The sequence below is a fragment of the Sylvia atricapilla genome, chromosome 6 (assembly GCF_009819655.1).
Source record: "Sylvia atricapilla isolate bSylAtr1 chromosome 6, bSylAtr1.pri, whole genome shotgun sequence".
NCBI lineage: Eukaryota > Metazoa > Chordata > Aves > Passeriformes > Sylviidae > Sylvia > Sylvia atricapilla.
Genome location: NC_089145.1, coordinates 13,456,754 through 13,464,114, shown reverse-complemented (window position 1 = coordinate 13,464,114; position 7,361 = coordinate 13,456,754).

Genomic DNA, 7,361 nt, shown 5'->3' with positions numbered 1-7,361 from the left:
CCCATCCCTGGAAGTGTTCAAGGCCACGCTGGATGGGACTTCCAGCTCTCTGGTCTAGTGGGAGGTGTCCCTGCCCACCGTGGGAGGGTTGGAATGAGATGGTCTTTAAGGTCCCTTCCAACCCAAACCATTCTATTGCTACTTAATCTTGTTTATTCTCCAAGCTGTTCTTTGAGATGTGATATGAGATTACCTCCATAGGGCAAAACATGGGGGACATGGGGTGAAACAAGAGAAGAGAGAAAGTTCCTCAACTTTTCTTTTGTCTCTGCACATCAGAGTGGATTCAGTGGGAAGGAAGCACGCTTAGCCTTTCAGCTACACAGGACTGTGAACAGGGGCCTGGTGAAGTAATACACCCTTCAAATGCACATGTTGATGAGCTGCAGTGGCTTTTCTGAACCAGTAATCTACACTACTTCATTCATTGTAAATGGTTTAATGTTTTGCATTTTGTGAGTGCATTTCAGTCAGAGCTTTACAAATACTCATTAAGCCCTGAAACACTGCTCTGGAATAGATGAATAAATTATATGGGGAAAGTAATCATTAGAAACCTTGTTGTTTTGTTGAATGGTGTACAGTTTTCATGTAACTCAGGACTTAAGTGCAGCAAGTCCTTGACACCTATTTTCACTTTCCCATATGAATATTCATTTGGCTTAAGTTAGCATTTCATACCCACATCTTATCAGAATTAAAATTCATCCTCTTCTAATGGAAACTGTGTTGTTTCCCTGCCACAGACAATGGTTGGCATCAAATAGAATTGTTCTTTGTTCCAAAACTATGGTTAGAATTCAGTGGTTAATCAGATGCTGATAGCAAACACTCCTGGTTTCCTTTACATCCATGTGACAATACAAAAGACAATTGATATGTCGCTAGTGGACATTCCAGGCACACTGGGCTTTGTTAAAACTCCAATGTACAGCTTGACATTATGTGTTGCCTTACTTTGAGTTGTGTTTCTTCCCCCTAGTGCAAAACCTGTTCTATTCTTTGAATTGTATCATAGATTTATCTTAAATACACATATCCATGGATTTTACATTTTGTTAGTGCTACGTTTGGTTCTTAAAATCCCTTTAGAATGTTAAAACGAAAGGAAAAAATGCTCTCAGGGACATATGGTGGGTTATTAAATGGTTCCTTCTAAAAATCCAGCCTGAATCTGGTCCACTTTGTTAATCTCCAGATGTTTCTCCTTGCATTAGTATCGACTTAAATGAAACAATATTATTCAGGGTGCTCATATCAGGAAAAAAAACCCCACAATGGTATAATTTTTGCTACTTTTCTCAGTGAAGCTGATATTTGAAAGGCTGGAGCTGTAGGTGCACTTGATCCTGCCATCAGGTCTTATTTCATTGGAGCTTGGATGTTCACAGAGCCAAGGGTAAAACCTGCAATCTTAATTCACCTTGTGACTGCTTTATGAACTGTCTGTACAATACCTATTCTTCTTGGTTCACAAGCCATAAAATAATCTTAGAAAATTAAATATTCTCAAAATGGTTAAAACTGAAAACTGCAAAGCTGATTTCCCATGTACCAGAGTTCATATGACAAAATCATCAATACCACCAGCTGTTTTTTCAGCACTCCAGACAGACATAATTCTGATAAAATGGACATACTTCTGATAAAATGAACATAATTCTGATAAAATGGACATAATTCTGATAAAATGGACATACTTCTGATAAAATGTGGAATTTTAGTGTGATTTTATCTGATTTGCCTTATCAGCAACAACCCCAAAGGCAGGGTTAAGTGGAATAATGACCTTCAGTTGAGGTATTTGTTGTGAAATTCACCGAAGGTGGAGAGAAAGGCCTGAAGTGGAAATGCTGGCTTGTTATCAGTGCCTGGAAATGCCTCAGGCCACTTCTGCCACTGCTACTGCAAAGCTGCACCGGGGAATTAGCACATTCTCTACAGATTTGCATATAATAGAAGTAGTTGTGATAGTTTCTCAAAAAAGTCTTTGTTTTCACCGAGCCTTTGCCAAACCTGAGCCAGAAATGTGTCATCAAAGCAGTCATTTATGTATTTAAAAAACGAGCGCTGTTTCCACGCTGTTGCCATGGGACAGCTATAGCAGGGAATGAGCAAAACACCCACATAATTATTGTTGACAGAATACAGTTTCGATTTTATCAAGTGTAGCCCCTATGTGATATGTTGTTGAGGCAGCCTTCAACATCTCAGTGAGTGAAATGCTGATTTGAGTACGCAGTGCCCAAAAGAGACGCGCAATTGTTATGCTTGAAAAACAGAACATCTCAAAGACGTCTGCCACATTGAGATGATTCGTGAGTAATTATTGTTAAGTCTCCGAGGAGCAATTAGAGTTGTTTTTTATTAAATTTTCAATGTCTTGATTGACATTGAAACTGAATGAATCAATATGTAAATCCAGATTACAGTGATCTAATAAGATATTGAGAAAGATGTTACTTTACAAACCACTCTGTGGCAAAACTCTACAGCACTGAGAGAAAAAACCCCATAAATTTATCATTTTGTAAACTGCTTTGCTGTTGTTCTTGCTTTTGAATTTAATCTGCTTAGCTACTATTTAAATTAGATTTCAGAGGATGCTGTAATTAAGAAGGGGGATATAATTCATCATTTGTAAAGATCACATCCATTATGTATCTAAATAATATAAGTTATTTATAACAGTGTTGTATAACAACCTTAGAGAGCTTTAAGCATTAATCAATAACAATGGAGAGATGTCAATGTGTAAAATTGAATCAGATATAATAATATTCCAGTTTGACAAATATCAGGATATTCCTTGCTGAAATACATAATTCGCTCTCCTGATTTCCATGGCTACTAATTTCACTGATTAAAAGGAAATCTATTTCAGGTGGGTTTTATTGAGAAGAGCAACACATTTGTATATATTTAAAAGATATATGAATAGTCCTACTCCCTCAAGAAAGGAATGGTCAATGCTGAAAGGAATGCTGAAACAAGAAAGATATACTACTGTAGTAAAGATATAATACTGCAGTAAACAAAGACAGGTCAGTTTCTTTTAGTCTATATAAAATAATGAAGATTATTTGGTATTAATTAAGTATGTACTGTTTATCTGTTTCGACATGCATATTCTAACACACAGGAACGAAAAGGTGTGACGCAGGTATAAGTGTGCTAAATTACTGAACAATGTTTTACTGAACTTACTGACCTTTTGAGGGGCCAAATGAACTTGAGACCCTGAGTCTATTTTGGTCTTTTCTCTGGAAGTCCACCTACACAGGCTCAAGGGAATGAAAAATATATGACAGTTAGAAATCAAGCATTTTTAAAAACTACCTTGACTCAGTCCAGCCAGATTCTGAGTTCTGCTCAAGAACCTGCAGAAAGTTCTTTCTCTTGTACTTGTGTTTACCTGCCAGAAATTGCTCTCTGGTCTGTGTGACAGCAAGATGGGTCACAAGTATCAACATGTGGCCTTACTGCTGGGACAGTGACAGTTTGGCAACTTACTTTTTTTTCTTTTTTTTTGGGAGGAGGTGGAAAAGACAACCTTTTCCTAGTTTTGTTGTGCGTGATTATTTATTTATTTTTCCTCCCTAAGCCAAGCAAAATAAAGTTTTATTTTTATCTCACTGTGTTTTGGGCTAGGTGGAGATAAAATCAGGCAAAGGAACACAGAAGGACAGTTATGGAACGGTGCAATATTCGGGGATGGAGGAACAGTTGACTGATATCCCTCAGACTTTAATTTTTTTCAGTTTTGTTTAAAGCTTTCCTGTTACTATAGCTACTGGTTTTGTCATGCTCACATATAGATGGTTTATTAGACTGCCTTTGGAAAGTGATTGCTGTTGCAAATCATTGAAGCCCAGAGTGGAAGGGGTACTGGTGTGCAGCAGGAGACTGTGGAATGAAAACCACAGAAGGACTTGAGCCCAAGCATAGGAAGAGACAAAAAGAGATATGGAGGATTCTCAAGAAGGCATCTGTACTGAGATTGTAACAAAAAGCAGGAAGAAACTGGAGAGAAGTCAGATATTGGAAAGCTGTTTTGAGGCATGCACACTTCATGTTGCCAGAAAAATGAAGGAGAATGATTAACCCTCAGCTACCTCCCTCTGGAGCCAAGCAGATAATCAAATTCTTAGATTCTTTTGCAGAGGGGTCCTTGAAAGAAGGATTTGGGAGACTACAATGGGAAGAGATTGTTCTGCCTGGCAAAACGTTATTTAGGAAGAGGACTGAGACCTTAGCGAGTTACAAGCCCGCTGAGAAAGTAACATTTCTGGAAAGGTGGGGCAGAAGATGCTAAAATGGAATCTTGTCTGGAGTCTTGTGTGGGGCTTGCTATTAGTATGCACAGAGGTGTGTTAAGTGATCTACAGAGTAGTGGCAAGCTATTTATGGGTGTAGTAAGAAAAATGAGGTGAAAATCTGTTTTATCTTTGATAGATTCACACTTGAAAACATCCTGTTGAACAGGTTAGTTTCTATTACTACTATGGGGACTCCAGGGTGAAGTTTTAGGTCTTCCAAAGCAAATGGAGAGCAAGCTTTTGAGAGGAGCCTGGAAAGTGAATTCAGAGGTCCTAAATTCTTTAGAAAAAAATGTTCTAGCAAAGATTGTTGGGAATATGTGACACCCTGCTTGCCCTAACTATGATACGTAGTTGCAAAAAATGGCAGTCACCAAAAAGGGCTGGAAAAAGGGTAATACCAGTCATAAAATGGTGGAAATACTGGGGAAAAAAGCTTTGATGGAAATAAAGTGACATATCTTGGGGAAAGAAATCAAATGCATAATTCCTGAGGAAACATCAGGGAATTGAACAGTTTGATTTAAAAGTTTGAAGATTTTAGTCTTAAGGATCAGTGATGTTTGTCTTTGCATTTGTTCCATTTCATAAAAAAGGATCTCTTCATACTCAGGTGTCATGGAATGACAGGGAGTCTGTGTTCAAAAATACGGAATTGACTTCGAGCGTCTGCTTTAAAACAAACCAAATATTGATAGTCACAGGTACATCAGTGTTGAAGAACTGAGGGTTTCTCAGTGCTGCCAGGCTTACAGTGTCCTTTGCCAAAGAAAAAAAAAATGAAAGGAAAATACCCTCAAGTGTTCATTACAAAGTGTAAGTTAAATTTCTGGAAAAGATCCCGTGACTTTGGCACATAATTGTTCTTTTGTACTTCTCCCTTCTACAAATAACTTGAGCACTGCGCAGACATTTAACTATTGCCACCTCTGTTTAGAATAAGACTTGTCAAGACAAGATTATGGCTATTTGTTATTTAGTTTAATTTTTGATTACCAAATATATGCTAGGGTGTGGATTCTAGATGCTGGGTATGTAAATTATTGAGACTTTGTAAAATGCAAAAGAGAGAAAATGAAGAGGAGATGGGACTATATTAAATATAGTAATCATAAAAGCTTGTGTCACAGGAAATTGTAAATTGACAGTAATTAGGGAATGCATTCATTCATTTTTGCTTTTGTGTGCATTTTTGTGCATTTCAGGGGACATGCTTAACTTGATTCTATGAATTTAAATCTTTTGGGCAAATGGATATTCAGGTGAGAGAGAGGTAATTGGATATATTCAGTTGTTTGCATCTAGAAGGTCAATCAGTAGGATGTCTTTAAACATGAAGGACATTTGTAAGGAAAACAGAATTATTTTGAAGATATCTTCTGGATTTCACAAAGGGTACTTTCAGTGAGAACATACTTTTGAAAACCATTGGTGGTTTGGAAAAGAAAACCTTTTAACTTTTTTTTTTTTTTTTTTTTTTTTTTTTTAATTGTAGGAGAGTTCAGCATGTTTTGGAAGGAGAAGTTTGGATTTGTTATGCAGCACCAGTGTTGCCTTCTCAATGTCATTTTCCCATCTGTCTTGCTCAGCAGTGTCACTGTCTGGGCTGATGCCTGTGTGCAGTCTCCAGTCAGATCCTGCTGCACAGAGAGACAGTGACCCTCCAAACTATTCTTGTACAATGTCATGCTCCACATCTTCCTCAAAGGAACTGTGGATACAATTTGAACTTGTTTATATTCTTTCCAGTGGCCAGGAAAATGAATAATTCCTTTTTCCGTATTTGGAGTTCCTTCAACAATACATTTACCATTATTTAATCTTTCTCACTTTATCAGCTATATTTATCTTCTGGTGCTCTTAGAATTCTGTTGCCTGACACAGGTCCCATGGAAATTTAGGAAAACTTCTCAGTCTATTGCAAGGAAAATAGGCCCCAAAAATCTTAATTTGTCTAAAATTTGCCATCACTTTCCCCAGAGCATGAACTGCCCTGTATAGAAAGTGTAAAAGATGTTTCATTTAATGCCAGCACTTATAGAAAGGTAAAACACAATCTATTGGAGACAATACCTTTTCTGTTCTGCTCAAGACTTTTTTGGCATTGTATAAATACATATATTATTTCTATATTAACGCTTAGGCTGGAAAGTGCTTAGGGCTGGAAATGAATGATGTCTTGCAGATGGTGTGCCGAATTTTTGTAGGTATCTTGTGACTTTTGCACTTCCTTCTGTCTAGCTCTCCTGACTTCTGTAGGTTGTGTGGTTCAACAGAAAACACACCAGATCAGGAACGAGCACGTGCTCTATATTTAGTCATGTCATCAGTAGTACCACTGTGCAAGTTGCTTATCTTCTTTAACTGTATCAGGGATTGTCCTTCCTCTCCTTGTAAATAACAGAAATCTTTAAATTCAAGAGGTTGCCGTGAATTCTTCCTGTCAACTAGATAACCACTCAATAAGGTGCTCCTTAGTACCTATCAGGTGATGACAATTTTTGATATCCATCTATTTCTAAAAGTCATTTTGAACCAGCATTTCTCCTCACAGAAATACAGACTAAAATGGACCCTGTGAGATCACCTTTTCATAGCTCTTGACCTGAGACAAAGTAAGTATACTTAGAATTTCCCTGACAGCAATTTTGTCTGAGCCAGCCTTTAGAAATTAGTGATAAGGGAAATACCATTATATTGCTGCTTAGGCTGCTTTACTGCTCATTACATTTGGGAAAATTTCTATGTATCATCTATCTTCAAATTCATCTTGGCTGTTTTCTACTCATCCTGACACGGATGAAGAAAGAAAAAAATTGATTGGTATGTCTTAAATCAAATCAACTATATTTTAGTTTCAAAATAATCCAATAGTGATCTTTTTGTTATCTTGTTTGCTTTCCCTATCCACTAAAGTAAGGTTTGGTCTTGAACTTGGATCTTTTTAATTTGTCCTCTTCATGTTTTAAACCATCCTAAGACTTCAGACTAGAAAAAAAATCTTTCTGCATGTTTGATCTATTTCATTAAGTGCTTCTTTAT